At 38.8% G+C, this 20,257-nt stretch overlaps 1 long non-coding RNA gene across 1 annotated transcript in view; it reads right to left on the minus strand.

The window, feature by feature from the left end:
* Nucleotides 1-19,469, minus strand: part of LOC138206731 (uncharacterized) — a 54,270-nt gene extending 34,801 nt beyond the window's left edge. The window contains exon 1 of the long non-coding RNA XR_011178957.1: nt 19,425-19,469. This is a non-coding gene — a long non-coding RNA (uncharacterized lncRNA). The remainder of the gene's footprint in view (nt 1-19,424) is intronic.
* Nucleotides 19,470-20,257: the final 788 nt, after the last annotated feature.

Raw genomic sequence — 20,257 nt, forward strand, 5'->3', positions numbered from 1 at the left:
GATCTGGAGAATGCGGGCCTTCCTCTTGCCAAGCCTTTTTCACATGGCCACTGTTGCGCCACACTAAGGTTGATGGATCCATGCCTTAGAGGGAGAAGCTCCAGCATGCCAGACTTCTGAGGGTCACTGAATGGACTGTTCCCTTGTGTTTTCATTTTTTTAAATTTAATCATTAGTCTAATTGCGGCTTTACAGAGATTTTCCCCACATCAAAGACTTGAAATAAATTGTATTGTTATGGCTTTGAAATGCAATTTGACAGTATTAAAATGCAATTGTTTCTTTCTATAGAATTAAATAAATAAACGTGTAGTCTCTATATTAAGAAATCAGCCTCTTCATAATATGTTTTGGATAAAACAAAGAAAGCTTTTGTGTGCATGATGGAAAAATGGAACGTGATAAACACGATGGGCTGAGGAAAGATAGAGAGACTTTTTGCCAGGTGTATTTGGCCCTTGCCAAATGCCACCCTCAGAGCAGAGAGGGTGTCCTGCATTGCTTCCCTGAATGAATGCTAATGAGGGCGTGTGTGTATGTCTGAATGTTATTCACACCACATCAAACTGGGCCGGCAAAGAGGTGCAAAACTGGGGCTGGCAGCCTCCCAAACCAAAACAACCTGGAAGAATGTCAGACATTACATGTACCGAGGACATAGTACATGCATGGATTATTGTAGAGAAATAAATGATAAAGCCTATATTAACAGTGGCTCAGCTGTCATAAAAAGGTGAAGCTGTCTCCAGGAAAACTGTTAATGTTTACATTCATAGAAAATGCTGGGCTCCTATATATCATATATATATATATCATTAATGTAAATAAGCAAGAATGCGTTCTAATATTCAACTATCTTCTAGATTCCTGTCAATAGGGCTTGCATTTTTTTATTGGAAGTTATTTTTTATTTTTATTTTTTTTACATAATTTGACATGGGTTCAGAGAAATTACGCTATAACAGGACACCCTGCTGAGATGGGTTTTTAGGATTCAAAGCACATCTTTGAATCAGTTCAATTTAATGGCGCAGTTGTGGGTAACATTTCCACAAACACATGAAAAAACTCGTCAAGTGTGGCAGGAATTAAAAGACAGAGGTATAAATTGCTTTTGATATACATTCAACATAAAGAGTTTAAACACAACTTAAACTAGCTTTTACCATGCACAACGCAGTGCAACACAAGATAGATTGAGAAACCAATTACGATCATTTAGGATGGTCTAGTTTGCTAAGGTGAGACATTCTCTGGATTGGCTTCACATTTGCTGAGAGCTGATGGGCAGACAAGGTCACTGGATGTACAAGCTCTCATTTAAAACATAGACATGAGAGCAGAACTGGGGTTAGTTGGGTCCATCAGAGCTGTCAATCAATTAATGACAATTATTGAGCAAGGACGCCCGTGGGAGGTGAGAGAGGGAATGAGAATGACCATGGGGAAACAACATGGGGAATGGGACGAATTATGGAGATTGGAAAATAATGACCAAAGCTGAATGATATTACCAGCCCACACATGCAGATCGCTTACTTCCCAACATGTGGAAAGTGTGTCAATTGAGCACCATGACAGGGATTTGGATTTTGTTTTACTTATCAAAGAAGTTATTCAATAACAATAAAACAATTAAAAAAAAAAACTCCAAGGAAATGTATGCACATCTTAACTAAATTATGTGAGGTGTCAAATGAGCCATGAATTATTTCATTAAAAAAAAAAAAAAAATGTGGCAGGCTGTTTTCACCACACATATAGAAAGTTAGCAAAACACTGCACATTATTAATGAAAAGCTCAGAGGTGACACCAAACACTGTCCCACACTAGGAAGGTGCTGGTGCCACTGCTGTGCTCATACAAATGAGTACAGGACAGAGTCATGCTCAGTTTAAACAGGGAAAGAGAGAGGAGGGAGGGAAAAGTGTTTTGAAATTCTCCAGCTGGCAGGCTTTAATTTTCCACCATTCTAATTAAAATGCAAATTAAATTTATAATTAGCAACCACAGTATCCGAGAAACCACCTTGTGTGCAGCCCAAACATATGGGGCAACCAGCGGTGGGCAGTACTGTCTCTAGGAGACAACGGAGGTGGGTGGCGGGACTGGGGAGTGTTTGTCGAGGACGGAGCCACCGGTCACGGGCTGGGCTGATGACATGGGAGCAGCGATGTGCTTTAACCTGCTCCTCTCAGCTGGGAGCCCTCTAAGCTCTCCAAGCGCAGTGAGGCAGGGGAGCACGGCCCAGTTTACTCTGTTGTCACTGGCCATGTCACAGGTCATTGCATGTGTCACCACAGCCAGGCACAAGTGCGACGACCAGCACTGCCGGGGTCAGCTCCTCCAGATCGAAAGGTTTTTGACCAAAATTAACCTTTGCTGACTCTCAGATAATTAATTTTTCATTGATGGCAATTCTTTGTAAACACAACACCCCAACATTTCTTTACCCAGTACCGCTCAGCCACTGTAACCTGACAGTGCAGCATTTGTTGCAGCATTACAAGTACTAACGTTATGAGTATTACCATTTATTTATTTAGTTTATATAGTTTTTAAAACAATAAAAATAATACATAATTGTAAAGAGAAAACTGGATGTGGAAATGTAAAACTGCCTCATTTTTTTCACACTTTTCTTGATGTTGCTGAACTAAATACTTTCTGGACTATTATGAGGAGCAGGAATTATGATGGAGGCAAACTGAAGTTTGCTACCTTTTGTTGTCCGATACAAGTTAGAGCTGGGTCACAGTGGGTCAGAGAAACGCTTTCTCAGAGGGGCCTGACTTTTCCACTGACACTGCTGAAACAGCACCATCAATCATCCATCAGTTGTCATAGCCTGAAGCTTAGGTCATAACAAATCCGTGTCAAAAGAAAAGGCCATATCTTACCATGCGCTTTCGTTCAGCTGGACAGTCTGCTGGTGACACTGTGTCAAGAGACTGCTATCCCACTCTATAGTCCTTCTGTGTGACTGACTTAGTCAATGAGAAGGTCTCATATGACCTCTTCAACAACCCCATCCCCTTGACACCTGAGTTGGACCACCAACTTCCATTACGCAGTTAAGTGTCTCGACTACAAGACAGACTTATCTAAGAAGCTGTCAGGTGAGTTAACTCGCAAAGCTTTGGGTAGACAATTGGATGTGGCCCAGTGTCACGAATGACACTGTTCCCCCTTACATGCTGCTCTGTAAATGACACTCTTTGCTGTGCAGAGTCAAGCATTAACACACTGTCATCAGTAATCTGCTGCTGTAAAAGCCATTAACTGATGCAATACAGATATCCTTCTATTTCTTTGATTTCCTTGTATTAAAGATGGCAAAACAACTGACTGCATGTTCTTGTGATGGATTTTTCAGTCCTTTACATTTTAGCCTGTCCTAGACCAAGACACAACTTGGTCCAAACATGTGGTGAGTTGATCGTCATGGCTTTGGATAAGCTTTTTACTTCAACACATTGTGGGGATGTGACATCTCCCTTTGCGTCTGACTGGGGTGACAAGTTAGACACAAAAGAAACCTTTCTGTGAAAATATACGAACTGCAATGGTAGACAAAAAAGTCAAAATGATATATGGCTTCACCAAATTGACAGTCACTGTTGGACAAAACGTGGTTTCTAAATATAATCCTCCATTGTTTTCCATTCTCTAAGAAATGTTCTTGCTAGCTGTTTGGTTGTGCCACCTGTTGCCTTGTTAATCATGCTGAGAAGATACTCATAAATCATAACATTCTTCAATTAATCAAGCTGTCAGCTTCTAGGTGAGGGGTCACGCATGGAAGAGACAGAGGTCATCGGTGTGGTGTGAAAGGGTCATGGTTGTGTGGCATCTCTTATTCTTGGGAAGTGTCAGTAGAGGAGCCAGCGGAACAAAGGAGAAATCAAAGTCCAAGGGACACGAGAAAGGGGGTGGGGGAGTCGGCAGGGGAAGCCACACCACAGCCAGAGAAAAGAACCAGGGTGCAAAGCATAAAGCCAGTCAAATTGACCTGTCATTACATCAAGAGAGCCGTGCCAAGGCGCTACATTATCACACTCGCCATACCCTTTTAGATGACAGAGTTCCCGCAACTTACCAGGTTCCTGCAGCACTCCATTTGCATAATTAACAAGTCATTCATGTGTCATTCATGTGACTTCTATTCATTTGTAGGAGACTTTAGATTAAATAGCATGCAATGCATCTGGTAATTTCAACTGAGTGTCACATGATTATTACTCTAAAAACACAAATTAGTCTGTATTAGTTAGACAAGTCTCACACCATTTGAAGATAAAAGATTAAGAAACGTGCTATAATTTGCACATCATATTGTACCGTTTGCTCATTCATATTTATGTGTGTGGGTTGTGCATCATATTTGTACGGGCATGAGAATGCAGGTTCAACAACTGTGGTAGTGTAGGACAAAATAGACTTGTAAAGTGGCTACTGGCAGAGGGGCTGGCTTTGTACAGTTCGTTCTAGAAAGAGAGGTAACTATTTCGCAGCAATGCCACACTGATGCTATGTTTCAACTAAAGGCGATGCACTCAATTGGGTACTTGGAAAATAACTATACCTATATTATTAAGTGTCACAACATTGCCGTTTCATGTATCTGAAATGTAGACTTTTCATGAGTTCATAAACAGGTCTGTTTAAAATTTTATAACAATGCATTTTTCAGATAATTAAAAATGTATTTTATTTTGGTTAGAACTGTCAGAATTTTCTAAACCTAATGTTAAAACCTAAAATATGGATATACATGGTTTGAACATTGAACAACGATGAAAAGTGAAGTATATGTCTAACTTTTTTTTGTTTCATATATTATCATATTGGCCTAATATCCCTGATACATTCATGTATAAGGAATGCCTTAATATTTATTTGGCAGTTAATGGTTGAGGGGGATTTATTTGTTTCTAATTTGTACTGTAAAGTCTTTGTTGTTTAATGTAAAACAAAGCATCATGTTAATGGGGTTTATCTGATATTTTACATAAACAACAGATAGGGGAAGTAAGCAATAGCTACTACTGTACGATAAATGTAATGGGAGTAAAATATTTCCCGATGGCATGCAATGTAGCAGAAATATGCAGAGGCATAAAATGGAAAAACTCAAACAAATTATAACAACCTCAAATTTGTAATAAAGTATACTGGAGTAAATATTTGGTTCCTTTCCATCACTGTGGTTAGTCCTGGACTAATTATATTGGATTTTTTTGGAGACAGCAACAGGATAGTAAGAGTCAATGACAAGTGTCAGATTGTTTACTGGTTAACCCATGAAACTGGTGCATGATTTCCATGAGTTATTTAGTTTATCCTGACAGTTGAGTCTTGTCATCGATTTCTATAGTCAACTATGCTATTTTACCTCTTTGACAATCATAGAGAAAAAGCTCAAACACAAGCCTTGAAGAAGAAGCATATTATGTGCAGGTCTGAGCTCTATAAATGAGCTAAATGTCTTACAGCAGTTCCCTTTATTTGTGTCATCGCATTTTTCAAGTGTAATGTTACCTTTGGTCAGCAAAAGTGGATTTATTTCTATTGTAAATGTGAATAATTCTTTCCAAGCATGTATGTAATTAACAGAATAAACACACCCTCTTTCCATCTCTGCAGCTCATAAGGGTGAATGATCAATTTAAATTTATTCTGTCTAGTAAATTATTCTTAACATTACTTTCCCACAATTTTTCCCATTTCATTTTAATAAAAGCATGCCTTTTGCAGATACATGCCAATCTTTTCTTGTTCTACACATCTTAAAAGCAAAGTACAAGTACTTTAACCCAACACCATTTAGCACATGAGGTCACTCATTGCTGATAATTACAACATCTGTAATTTCCTTTCTTGATGTGCTATACATCAAGCCTGAACTTTACAGAGCTCGACATGTCAATCTGCTCTATGTATTTCCCTTTGCATTAGCAAATTTCAATGACATTTAAGTCTCACAAATGTTGTTACCAGCCTGTCACTGCCCACTCATCCACCACCTTAGAATTTGCAAGTGATTTTAGTCATTGATTACTAAGTGGGAGCCTAATGCAAGTGCATCCAGGCATATTTAAAACATCTTTAATGAGTTCATGTTACCACTTAAGTCAATCACTGCTCTTTTGTTTGAATGGGGAAAAAATTGTGCCAAAATGTAAGAGAGCCACACTGTCTACAAATCAGGGCACACTTATGATTAATTGTGTAAAAAAAATGTGAATTACTGCCTTTTTACTTAAAAATGACACATTTTAAATGTTTCAGACAATAGTTTAGTCTTTTCTTACATTTAAACCATGCGGGGCATGTATGCGTCTTTGCCAATAGTACTTCTTTTTTTTTTTTTTAACAGTTTGATTAAATGCTTTAATCAATCACAATACCAGCCTGTGTATTAATCACTTCATCAAGCAGTTGATGCATTAGGTTCTTAATGGACTCCATTTATTTTGATTTCTCCTCTCTTCATCTTATCGAAAGGCTCTCCCAATCTGGACAGATAAAAAGGGGGAAGCGAGAATGGCTGCCTGCAGTGGCGAGAGCTCAGATGAGCCAGTCCTTTAACTTCATTACAATCACTCTGTTCAGACTTAACCAATTTATTAGTGGCAATATGTGCCCTGAGCAATGGCTAGGTAAACCACATAGTTTAGCTCAGATAAACAGGGACCCATTCATTTGTCTTCTCACCTGACACCATGGTGATGTATGATCCTAATAAGATTAATATCCCCTGGATTTATTCCCTCTTAGTGCCTGCAGGCATCTTTTAATGTTACTCCTCAATGATCTAAGATGGTTTCTCGACTTCTGTGTTGGCAGAACTGAGACTAGAAATATAGCAGTTTGGATAAATAATTCAATTTAGTCTGATTATAACACTTCAGATGTAAATGTTGGCACTAACAGCCATTTATTGTGCAGAAACAAGGCAGCCTGTTCTTACACTTGAACTATGAATGAACATTCTTCCCTCCTGTGGAGGGAACAAAAAAACAAATTTCTAAAACAGAAGCTTCTCTCACAATTACATTTCAAGTTTCTGCTGTATTCAATAACGCATTAAAGTAGTCATTGAACCATCATGTTCTGGTCAGAAATGACCACAATTAGCAAACAATCCATCTCCTTTTAAGCCCCCTCCCAGCCAACCCCACCATCACCCAACCACTGCAGCCTCTAGTTTGGATTCACGCACAGACTTTCTGTCTCATCCATATTTCCCCCTGTCTGCCCTTCAGCTTCTCCTCTTCTCTCCATTGTGCGCTAAAAAGCTATTGTCTGCATCATCTGAAACTCTGCTCGCTGTTACGAGGCAGCGGTGAAAAACATGAGAGTGCACAGGTTTGGAACGCTGAATAGAAAATTGTACTTAAGTGGTCTTCTCTTGCCCATCACCTCTAGCCTCTACCCTCCTCCACATGAGAAGGGCTGCTGGGGTGGGCTGGAAGGGGAAGCCAGCAGGGCAATAGCAAACTTGAAAGCAGCCAACATTTGCAGCACTCTTGAAAAACAAGCATTTCACACCTGAAGCCTTTCATGCAGGGCCTCGAGGCATCCCCTTCAAGGCATTTAATTGGCTATTGCTTCAGAGCTCGTTCAGTGTGCCCATTATGGTGAGGCGACAAGCAGCCAAGTATGTCGAATGAAAAGGGTCCTTCTCCCAGATGGGCCTAGTGGTATTAAAAACTGCCCGATCACTTCTTGCTGACTGGCAGAGGTAATTCAGACGTATGCACATCTACAAATACAATGAAAAGAGTGAACTGGATAAGCTAGAGAAAAAAGACTGGTCTTCGTGATTTCTTTCAAACACAGCACTCTGTAGACTATAAGATGTAGAGATCATGTTGTGATACCGATGTACGTACGATATAAAGCACAACACATACAACAGATTGCTGTTGTAATAAATGACACTCAACTTCCGCACCACCGTTTATCAATGATGACATTTGAACAAGCTGTGAAACATTTCCTTGGTTACTGTCAACTGGTGAAAACATAAAAATACCCTGCAGCATGCCTCCACACATCAGACACTTTGATCATTTACAGTTCCAGTTGAAATGAAGACATTCGTGGCTCTTCCAAACATATATTTCATGCTTTAATCTCAGCCCTAGGACACAGGGCTCCAGGATATGATGTTCCACTTTTGTTTGGCAGTTCTACCTTAAAGATATAGTGTTCTTCCCTCCCTGTGCCATCTGCCATCTGAAGTTTCACCCATATCAGCCCGAGGCATTGGAGCCCTAACTGGAAATGTTTTTGAGGGCACCCTGACTCCCCATGGATGGACAGCCTTGGGGGAACCAGATAAAGTAGGTGTTTAGTCTCTGGGCTGCTGATGAGGAAGGGATTGGCTTTGAGCTGGGTTGGGACTCATGGGAAATCTGGCGTGCAAACTAATTACGCTGTGCTGCCAAACTGCCTGTGATTACAAAATGGAGAGGCGGTGAAGGTGGAGCTTAGACTTTATCAATTGCCCTACTATTTCTTTTTAAAAGAAAACAGCTAAAGCTAATGACATTATTCAATGAGATGTTCTTTTTGTCAAATGACTTGTTGTCTGATTTTATGCATAGCAATTGCAACAGACAATTAGATAGATGTGCAATAAATAAATAAATCTATAAAGGAAAATAAAACAGAGCAACATCAAAATTCTCCGATTTTAAAGTTGTATCATCTGAAAAATCTGAATCCTCAGGATGGTTCAGTAACAGCAAATATCTAATTACTTCTTCCATGTTTCCCCACCTGCCTGTCACACTTTTGGAGAAAGCCACTTAAAAACAGGTTAGTTGACAAATTATCTGCTATATTTGTATTAACGCCTCAGCTGGTGGCACAGACAGCCCCTGAAGATACGCACCAGACAAATCATTAAAGGTACAATGGGCTCCTAGTTCACCTCCCTCATCATGGACCATACCAAATTTCAGGCTCTATATCTGAACATTTGTTTACTAAACCACTTGATTCATGTTTTTTTTTTAATGCATTTTAATTGATTGACGTTTTATTGAAGTTACTGAATTATTTGTTTACTCCCTGCAGCATAAATTATCGTATTCTAATTTGCCCAGTTACAGAGTTAAACCTAAATTTAAAACTAGAAAATGAAACTTTATCAGTGCTAATGGAAATAATTTAACATTGGTATGTAATCTTGAAGAGTCTCTCTCTTTATATATATATATATATATATATATATATATATATATATATATATATATATATATATGTGGACTGGAAAACACTGGCCATCAATACCATGTCAGGAAATACAAATGTTTTTTAAGAGTAAGTATGTGCAGAACTTTAACACTATGGATAAGAATAATGAAAAAACAACAAAATTATCCATGTTGTCGGGATGTCGCTGGACAGTTGCAATAAAGCAGAGCAAGAATGCTTAGAATGGGATATAAATCTTCCATGTTGCCTCCATTATTTTTATTACGTTATGTTTCATTACATGTGAATGTGTTAAGGAGACGTCTCAAAGAAATTGTGACTTGCATAACTTATGTTCAAGCTCGTAACCCGTTTATGCAGTGGGGCATGTCACCAACTCAGAGGAACATCATTTATCAAGAGCGAAATGACAGCACACAATGAAGCAATAACATCCTTTAAAATAACTTCACTTTTTGTTTCTCCCTCGCTCATTCACTCACTTGCTCTTTTCTCTCTGATAGAGGACTTGGCGTGTTGTGGGTTAAAAGAAAGGAACTGATTTCATAAGGGAACAGTAGGCGCAGTCATGGATCTAATCATCACGGGGGGATGCAGGTAACATCAGTCAGTGACATGGAGCAACATGATATCAGACACAGAATAGATCACTGTCTGTGTGGTATACATAGCGCCACTCTTCCTGAGACCTCATCCTTCAAAGGGGCAAACTGGTTGTGGTTAGGGAACTGAACTTGGGACAAGAGGGCTGCAGGTTCAATATCTCCAGTCAGACACTGAGCAAGATACTTAACCTGAGCTGCCTCAATGAACATCCCAACTAATAAATAGATGGCATATAAAATGTCAGCAACGCGCCGGCAGATAGTAGCACTGCAATAATAATACACAGCTTAGATCACAATATACGCATCTAGATTTATATACAGCACGACATACTCGATGTGCATTAAATATAATATGGTTCAGGAGGTACTGAAAGATGAATAAGTACTTCAAAATTATTTATTTTCTTTGGTAATTTATCTTTATCTTGTGTTGTATTCTATTTTGTGTAATTTCTTTAATGTGTCACTATTCATCTTAATTAGGTTTTTTTTCTTCCTTTATGACTGAGACTGAGTTAATGTTGTTTTTTTGGTCATTATTTTGTCATATTTTAGGATGTCTGTCTAATCTTATTCTGTGAAGCACTTTGAGTTGCATTTAAAAAGCGCTCTATAAATAAACGGTATTATCTGGTGTTGTTATTACCATGCAAACTACCTGCCTGATGGTTAAACCCTTAAGTAAGGTATAGTCTCTTTTTTACCTTGGCTCTCAAGTTTCTGTCCAATGTTCACAGAGCATGGGAGAAAAATCAATAAACCAACAGGACAGCGAGTCTCAGAGGATTTCACTTTGGATTAAGAATAGAGAGGAAAAAAGAAAAGAATGCAATACTGAAATTGCATTATGACATTATCAAAATCCTCATTGATTACTGATGTGTAAAAATAAAAGGTAATCCTACAAGTAGTAATTGAAACGAAATCCAGCAGCTCACTGTTCGACTGGGAATGATAGCCAATGACATGACATTAAGCAACGTGAGACAAGGGGCAGTGGTTTAAGTGATCTGGCAGGCGGTACGATGCCCTCCTGTCAGGATCGATCAGTCCTGCTGAAATTTAGAGCAACACTCTAAATTGGTCTTAATGGTGTGTTTCATCCTCCAGTCTCCTCCACACATTGACTGGGAGCCAGTGTCCTTCATCACGCCAGGTTCCTGCCCTCCCTTTCAATCTGGGCATACCACTGATCTCTGCTCTCTGAGGAGAGGGAGCAAATCAGGCCCAGAGAGCACCCACAGCATCGCGTGGCTTACATCCCACCTCCAATAGTCGGGGAGTTTCCCCTTTCAAGGCACTAAAATAGGCTGCAAAACAAAACCCTGTGTTCCTGCTGTGTGCCAAGCCATTTTTTGATCTGATCAAAATCCACTTCTTGAGTATGTGAATTATCAAATGGCAAAGAAGAGCATACATAGAGTGACCAATATAAACTAACTGTGTGGTATAGTGGTGGTTTCTGTCTCGGTCTTTAATTGGGCAGACCCATTAAGGGGCACAAGAAAAAAAAAAGAAAAAACAGAAAAAAAGAAAACTCTATACCCCTTTTTCTACTCTCTTGGACAGTAATCTGCTTACATCATTAGGCTAAGCTTGCTGAAACAAATTACCAGATGTTGTGTTCCTTTTTCTCTCGTCTTTTTGTCAGCATTTTAAAATTCTCTCCTCCGTTTTTCCTCACTAGCGCCCCCTCCTCTCCAACACCTCTACACAATAAGGCCATTTGCAAATAACAACAATTGGAAAAAAGAAAAGTCCCTCCCGCTATTCACAACTCCTATCTGGTTCTGTTCACGTCCTTCCATTTTCGGGCGATCCAGTCATGTAGCGGCTAATAACCTGAGAGCAGAGAAGAAGAAGAATGAACCGAAGCAACTGAGGTCCCCCACCCGCAGTTGCACTTCGTAGGGATTTTTAAGGGTCTAGTTTAGCTTATCACATTAAAACCCATTTAGAGATAAAGACATGTCCCAGTTCTTATAATAACTCTCTAGCATGCTGAGCGTGCAAACACATATTTCAATCTGCCTCCCTTTTAGATATTTCTAAGAGCAGATGTAACATTAACTCCAAAGTCAATAGGGAAGAATTAAGCTTTGTGTGTAATGTCCTTGAAACACTTTTAAATTAAAATTTTGATGTATGATGTTGATGTGTACAAACTTCTGTATTATTTCTCAAAATGGTAAATACAATACAATTTATAAAATTTATAAGATAAATAAAATTTGGTTTTGCACATTCAAAATATTTAAAAACTCTAATAGCACTACATTCTTAATAACAAATGAAAGATCAAAGTGGCCATAATTAAGGATGAGGATATGACTTGTTTTAATTCTGTCCATAAAAAATAATTATATAGTAACATCTTACATTTTTTTAATAATTATTTAATCAATATTGTAATTATGGTTTTTATTTATATTATTAATATTACCATTTTTATCATTATATGGATAGCATATTAGGATATTCTGTGCAGAGTATTTTTTTTTTTATTGCTTCAAATCTTCCTTGTGGTTGTGCAAGAATTATATCGCAACATACAGCAGACATTTACAATTCTTAAATCAAATGCAAGCTTGTCATTTAGTCTAAACATCTTCCTTTTCAGTGCAGTGGCACTGGCGGTAAACTGTAGAATTCAGCCTGGACAATACAACCTTGCCTCAGATTATATGGGACTTTTAAAGAAAACAGTGTGCAACAAAGGCAAAATACTGTCCATCTGGCCCTGACATTATTTTCTTGGCACATAAAAGAATACATAAACAGATATATACTCTAAAATCAAATTGCTTGTGTATTTACCTCTTATCAACAGCCTGGCAGCAATTGTGATTCATAGCAGTCATTTAAGTGATAATGCACTCATTCACGACACTAACAAACACATACCTCCTGGTTATCAGTGTGTCAGCGTCGTTGTAATGCTAGTCGCCAAACAGGAGGCAGAAAACTCAAGATGGTGTTGATTGATAAATTGACAGGTTAATTTTCGGAGGGATAATGAGACTAAGACCCTGAAAGGTGGTTGAGAGAAGTCTCCGGCCCTTTGCTCTACCTTGGATGCAGTGCCATCTATCTATTACTGGTAGAACCGCAACTAAGAGCAGGTACACTCAGGCCCTGTCAAATGTTTGTAACTTCGAGGTTAAATGACATCTCAAGCTTTTTTTTTTTTCTTGTTCTATTACCTCAGCAAACATTATCCATAGTTTCAAAGGGAATTAGACCAAATTCAACTGCACTACTTTCCGCACATCTTATCATTAAAAAACGAATAAAATATATGATACTTTAGGAAATGTATTTAACATATGATTCTGCATAAGAATATCATGTAAAACAAATTCTTACTTTACCTACAACAGATTTTGTTACTAATCCTAATTTTAGAGACAAAATCCTTAGTGAGTTTTAAATGTTTCAAACCTTTAGAGAGCATTCACAAAATGCACATTTTTCACATATTCATAGTTGATCATTTCTAAGACTTCTTTGTGACATATGTAAGACAATATCATGCATTATGATTTCGGAGAATACTGTCATCTCCAACAGTTGCAATTAGCAAAATTGCATGTGAATGGTTTTAAAGGAACAAGTCGACAATCCAACTTTGGAGCTTAATTAGAGGGGCTGTTAGAACAGAAGAGAAGGTTTAACTAGAGGTTAAGAAAGGTCTTTATATCTTACACACATTTCTACCGCTTGTCACTGCAACGTCCAAGTCTGCAAGCACTCTAATTAAGTCTCCACCAAAGTTACACAGTGGCTACTCCACATGAGTCAGCATACAATGTAATGCTAATCAAATGCCACTATTTTACTTTCAGGCCTAATGCTCATTATTTCCATCTTGTGTATTGTACCTGTTCGTGAATTTGTGCATCTTTATTTAATAGGACAGAGAAGTGTGGACGTGATTTGACATCATCCGTTCAGGAAAATAATTCACCAGCATGTCAGGATGACAGTGAGAAGACAAGCAGAAATACTTAACATCACCATGTCTCAATAATTTAAAAGTAAAACCGTATGAAAACTACAAATCCTCAATAAAATTACAAAACCAGTTTAGCTCACTTAAAAAAAAAAAAAATTCTGTGGTGGCTGAATGCAATTATTTTTTCTATATTGTCGTGTAACAGGACAGAAAGATGGCCCAATTTATTATTTTTTTCATTGGTTTTCTTCTGTGCTGAGGCTTCAAGAGACCCCGGTCTTTTTTAGATATGCTTCAACTGGATTTTGTGGCAACTCATTCTCTTTGCTAACAGTGAGGCAGTTAGACGGGAAAACATTTAAAAATGTATCATCTATCTGACAATTAATCTGAAAACATAACTCTTTTAACTCGCAAATGAGAGTTTTCATGAATTTATTATCTGGTTTCAGGGGATGTTATGTTACACTCAAAATTAAAAAAACAAAATTCAGTCAAAATGTGATGTTTTCCCTTTTATTTTACCTAAATAAGTTTAATATTGTGTCCTTGAAATGAACACGTGAGCAGGAACAATTTACATAGCAAAATAACAAAGTCTCGCTCTCTGCGTAAGGGTCTCAGTGAAGCAGGAGCAGCTCTGTTTAGTACAGTGTTTGATGATATGACCGCGGCCATGAAAGAGGACATGTGTTGCCATGGATGCAAAAGCTGAAAAAAATACAACTTTGTTTCCTCTACGCTATAACCATAACAATACATGTCCCTCAATAATAATAATAATAATAATAATAATAATAATAATAATAATAGTAATAATATTAATAAAAAATATTGGTCAAAAAACTCAATTACTTTTCCCATGTATTCAAACATAAAAATCATTGTATAAACTCGGCTATAAACTCTTCATAACACCTCACACTCTCAATTAAATTTATAATGCAAGGGTTCAATGCAAATCAAACCAAAACTAATTGAACACCAACAAAAGTATGAAAAGACCCACACAAACTGCAGAACTACTTGAAAATCTGCTATACACATCTACAATACCGTTCCATGACCATTTTCTTAAAGTACGTTTTGTCTCGTATTATTGAAATCGAGAGTGATTGTGACGGGAAGAATTATGGCTTAGGGAGTCATTGAATTGCTGTAAATGCTGTTGATTACCAATAACCACACGGTCACAACTAGGGGTGCCGCACTCCGCCCATTCATTTGAACAGTGTTGTGAGCTCTGACAGACAACCGCAAGAACGAAAGGAAGGGTGCAGAGGACACATCTTGGGGGATTCACCCCATCTGAGGCTCCAAAGCACCCAACAGCTTGATCCTGTGTCACTCTGAGGGCACGGCTTGGCTCTCCCTTGATTTGCTTTTGAAATCTAAACGTTTAATTGTGGTCAATGAAAAGGGTTCAAGCAAATGAATGGTTGAAGAATATGAGTGGAGGGAGGGGCTATTTCAGAGTGTCAGGCTGTAAAATGAGTATACATAAAAAAGCAGGAGGGGAAGAAAAAAAAAATCAAGAGGGAATAATGAAATTAGGGATGGGGCGAGAGAGAAAGAGAAAGCAAGGGCTGGAGAACTTGAAGCACTGACCCCTATCGTCCACGGTGAAAAGCAAGAGATTAGAAAGTGTTTCATGCTAATTTCCATGGAGATTTCTGTAATTTCTCAAAAATTACTTCTTCCCGCTTTGATTCGTCCGTACTGCCTGGCCCCCTGCTAGTGTTGTCGGGGTGGTCTACTCTATCATGCCTCTGCTCTCGTGGGCCCCTCGATGGCCCCTCGCTGCGGCCAGCCGTCGTGAGATTACTGAAGCAGCGCTGACATCTCTATCAGCTCGCGCCACTGTCATGCCCTCTCCCAACCCCCCACCATCACTCGATCCCTTTCCCTCAGTCTAGATTCCCTTCTGCCCACCCACCACCAACCCGCCCTTAGTGCAAACTCTCACAGATCTGTCAGATGATGGCTTCATTGGTTTGGACGGCTCCCTTGCAAACTCATACTGGTCTTTTTTGCACTCCCTCTTTCCCCGTCCTCTCATCCCTCCTAGAAACCTGCACCTCAAGAAAAATCTCCAGCCTCCTTCCCATTGTAGACAGTTTCACCTATTGCTATCCCTCAGCCTTCTCTCTCTCTGCCTCATCCTGGTTTGTGCTTCTGCCTGCCACATCAAAGGAGAACCAGGGGTCACGGAGCCACAGGCATAGAATATAAATGCAACCAACTGCGTGGCAGTATGGGAAATCAATCCTCTAAAGATAGCTCCATACACTTCATGAACCCATCATCAGTCTCTGATACATATAGTAACATATAGGAATTTTTGTGGCCTTTTGTGCATTGTACACTGCATGGTATGTCTGTCTCAAAACAACTCCTGCTTGCTGTTATGTACAATTTCAACTTCCATTTCCTTCACAACTTTTATTTTCTTTAGCTTGACAGAATTTAAAATACGAGGTGCACATGATATTATCTACATTATGTAAATGAATGAATAACAATTAAAAATATATTCTCGACACAGTGTGCCGATTCTGTTTGTTGCTCGCACAAGTTTGAATCGTCCTTTGTGAGAGTCTTTCTGTGTGTGTGAGGGGGGTGGTGAAGAGAAGCTGCAAGGGAAAAATGTCTGAGAATAACACTGCAGCAGAAATATGTAAACAACTTTTGTCGGGAAACCCTGATCTGGAGATTCACGCCAGGATTCACAGGTGATGCTTCCTGCAATATGTCAGAAATTTGCTCAACGTTGTCTTAAGCACCTGTGGTGCAGTCTGGCTGTCTGGTGGATGATGGTGAGATATATGGCTGAATGATAAAAAAAAAAAAAACATGACACAGAGGAGCAGCAACGTCATTGTTATGAATTCAAAGAGTCTTAAGGGATGAATGGGAAAACTAGTGCGTTTGCCAGACACAGAGGACTGCGGCAGGGTTGGATGGCTCTGTGTGGGGGCGACTGGCTCTGGTTGCTTAGCATTAGTATTAGATAAACACTCTGTCGGAAGATGTCAACGTCTCCATTAATGCCAGAGCTGCCACACAGGCTGTGCTTGAGTGACACAGTGTTTTGTGGAGTGTGACAGGGGTTGTAAATGCTAACTCTCTCTGGCTACATCTCTGAGCCTGGTGGAGCCAAACCCCAGCGACACCTGGGAGCGCAGAGGCACTACACTTTTGACTCTCTGAGGAGATGATAATATTGTCCTCTCATCCTCATCTAGGCAACAGCACTAAACACATTTCATTAAATCTCATTAGAATTAACTGTCAATAAAACAATTCTGTATTTAAATGCAACCAGTATCTACAGCTTGGTTGTTTATTTGTTTTCCCATACTAATTTTTAAATTTAATAAACATTGAGGCTTATTCGAAGATATAAGTAGGAGAGAAAAAGGCTTAAAAAAAAAATCTTTGCTCACTTATCACTCTGTACCAACCACAAGCAGATTAGCCTCATCTGGAAGTGTGGCTACCCCAAAAGGCTTTTCCATTGTCTTTACAAACCACAATATGGAAGCTGTGTGTTCAGCACGAGTCTGATGCACTTAAATCCTGCCACAAGTACACATATTCAGCCACACATTGAGCAGGATATGGGATTTTCCATGCTTTCACAAAGTGGGCCAAGGCGCTTTCCAGTCAGTAATCATACAGACAACACTATTCCAGTCAAATATATGACATGATTTTTGTTTAAAAAGACAGGAAATTCAAGCAGAGCAAAATTATTTTCACAAACAAAAACCTACCCAATTAGGAGAGCCAAAATGCTGAACTACAGATAAGACAGTAACATAACATTAACAACAGCAATGCATATAAATGAGACTCGAATAATCTTACAAGTATGACCACGCTAGAGATATAAAGCAAAAATGTTCAACAAGGGACCATTTTAAAATATATTTACTCTCCAAACCTGTAAAGATTTTTCTAAAGATCATGACCAGAACAAGATGCAGTAAAGAAAAAAAAAGAGGTAGCAAAATAATATGAACCAAATGCCAGATGTACTGTATGTTTAAGTTCACAGTATATTTCACCCTTTTCTCCAATACATTTTTACAAGCGGTTGAAATTTTCCAGTCTCAGAAAATAGCATGGAGAATTAAACTGCCTTGAGCTCAATAATTCTGGCCATCTAGGAGCTGCTGAGTTGTTCTGCAGGCTGGAGGGCTGGACAGTGTAGTGTACTCTTCCCCCTAATGCCCTGTCCATTGATCTTTCCCGTAACTACAGCTCCCCACAGAAACCCACACAATCTGTGCAGAGGAGTGCTCCCAGGCACCCCCCACTTCAAAAGGTGCATATTTACTCTTAGAAATTTAGAGAAAGTGCAGCTGTGGATGCATCCTCCAACCTCAATCAATGATAGGGCTGGTCCTCCTGACCCCCCCCTGCTGGCTAATAAAGTGCTTCTTAGGCTTCGTGGTTTCCCTGGAAGCCTTATGGGGTTGGTTCAAACTAGCACTTAGGTTTGTTTCCATCGTCTCTTCTCGAAAATTGATTTTTCGAGAAATACTTATCTTGTTGCTCAACAAAGTTCCAGACTGAATTACTGTAGACAGTTTTATTTTGTCCTTGAATTTCTTTTCAGTTTGTGGCACTTAATAACAAAGTAAATCACAGACTCCTGCTGGGCCACATTGTAGAATGAGGATCAACTGCATGATGCTCCAGACACAAATATTCTACCTTTTCTTAATAAACAACATTTTTGTATTAGTAGAAATCTTGAAAAGAAAATACCTGACTGTGTATTTTAATTTAAAAAAACACATCAAAGTCTTTTTTTTTTTTTAAATCCCATGTATATCTTGCCACGCTACTCTCGAACAAATCGGCAGTGCCCCGAAAATAATTTCAAAATTCAATTGCTTAATTTCCAAATTACCAAAAAATACCAGATAGATTGTTACAATGTCTTTAATTAGCATTTTTCACAGAATGTGTATTATGTCTACTTAACATATCCTGTTTTTCTCCCTTTGACAAAAATATTTCATGCTGAGATGCGCATTATCATAATTGTCATTCCCAATCTTCAAAAACAAATGTGTATTAAGACAGTAGCTAAAATAGGCCTTCTTCTGAAAATCAGACAATCAAAATCTTTTGTAATTAGCACAGGGATATTCTAATTACCAATGATTCAAGCTACTCCATGCTGCTTCCTGTCCCCCCCTCTACAACAATTAGAAAAATATATGTCAGCTGTGATTTTTCCTTTATTTTGCTTAAATGTGAGTCTCCAAAGTGGCGCAGTGGGAGATTTATTCAAAAACAATGACATTTACAACTGTTCCTCGGAAGAGCTGCATTTATTCTCTACTCAGCAGGAAAGCCAAAGTTTTAAGTGACTGGACAAAAGGTCTAAAATGATTTGCATATCTGCACAACACCATAGAAACTCTTGACAATGTAGTATTCATTGTGCGTAAATTTAGAAAAAAAAAGTTCTGCTCAAGAAATTATTTCTCCAACGTTTGCATTCATGACTGCATTATGTGTGATGAGCTACAGTAGACTGAAAACTAGTGACCTTGTGAATACATTGTCTGACATTTGTCACCTGATCATCCCTCTGTAGGTGAGTGCTTACCTAACCAGGATTTTCCTTAGTGTTGATTGCATTCTTCAAGTCTGCCTCAATAGTGTTAGCTCTGAAAACGGGGAAAAAAAACTTGTTTCAATGTCATTAATCCTAACTTGTTTGGACTCCTCACGTTGACTCTCCCACACATCTCCTTTTCTCCCTTTTTTCTCTCAGCACATATTATTGTGCTCACTCTCTGCCTCGCTAACATGTTGACAGCAGTTTGTTAGTAGGTATCAGTTTTCAGTCAGCAGGCTGAGAGGGAGAGAGGGATGTGGTAATCATCTCTATCTCCGGCTGCTTGGCAGCGTTCCCCTCGGCATGCTGGCAGACACTTGCCATTGAGCGGCTGTCAGGCAGAAAGGGTGTGGGATGTGGGCTCAAGCTACACAGGTCACGGTCGTTTCTTTCCAAAAGCCACTGAAGCTAAAACCTTAAGTGGCATTTGAGCTACCTGCACTGTCAGTTCTGACACTCGCAACACTAACAAGGAGACCACCGGTAGAGAGTCAAACTCGATTATGCCTCCCTGGTGGATTTCCTTAATATAGCTTAGCTACTGCCAGACTTGTTTTCCTAACAGAAAGCACATGCTTTCAACATTATGAGAGTTGTTCCACAGATGTGCGAGGCAAAATGTTGTGCTTCATCGAAAGAGCGTAAAATAAGTATTTTTGCACCTTGAATATAAGATACCAAAAAATATATAAAATCTATGTATAAATATACAATGAAAAAAAAAAAAGGTCTTTTAATTATTTTAATATTTTTCATAAATTGTTAAGTAGTGAATACACAATTATAAAACCTCTCATTTCTAACTAATTAGTAATTTTGGT

This window comes from Embiotoca jacksoni, unplaced genomic scaffold (assembly GCF_022577435.1).
Source record: "Embiotoca jacksoni isolate LCO1_2020_lvr unplaced genomic scaffold, fEmbJac1.0.p SCAF_3, whole genome shotgun sequence".
Taxonomy (NCBI): domain Eukaryota; kingdom Metazoa; phylum Chordata; class Actinopteri; family Embiotocidae; genus Embiotoca; species Embiotoca jacksoni.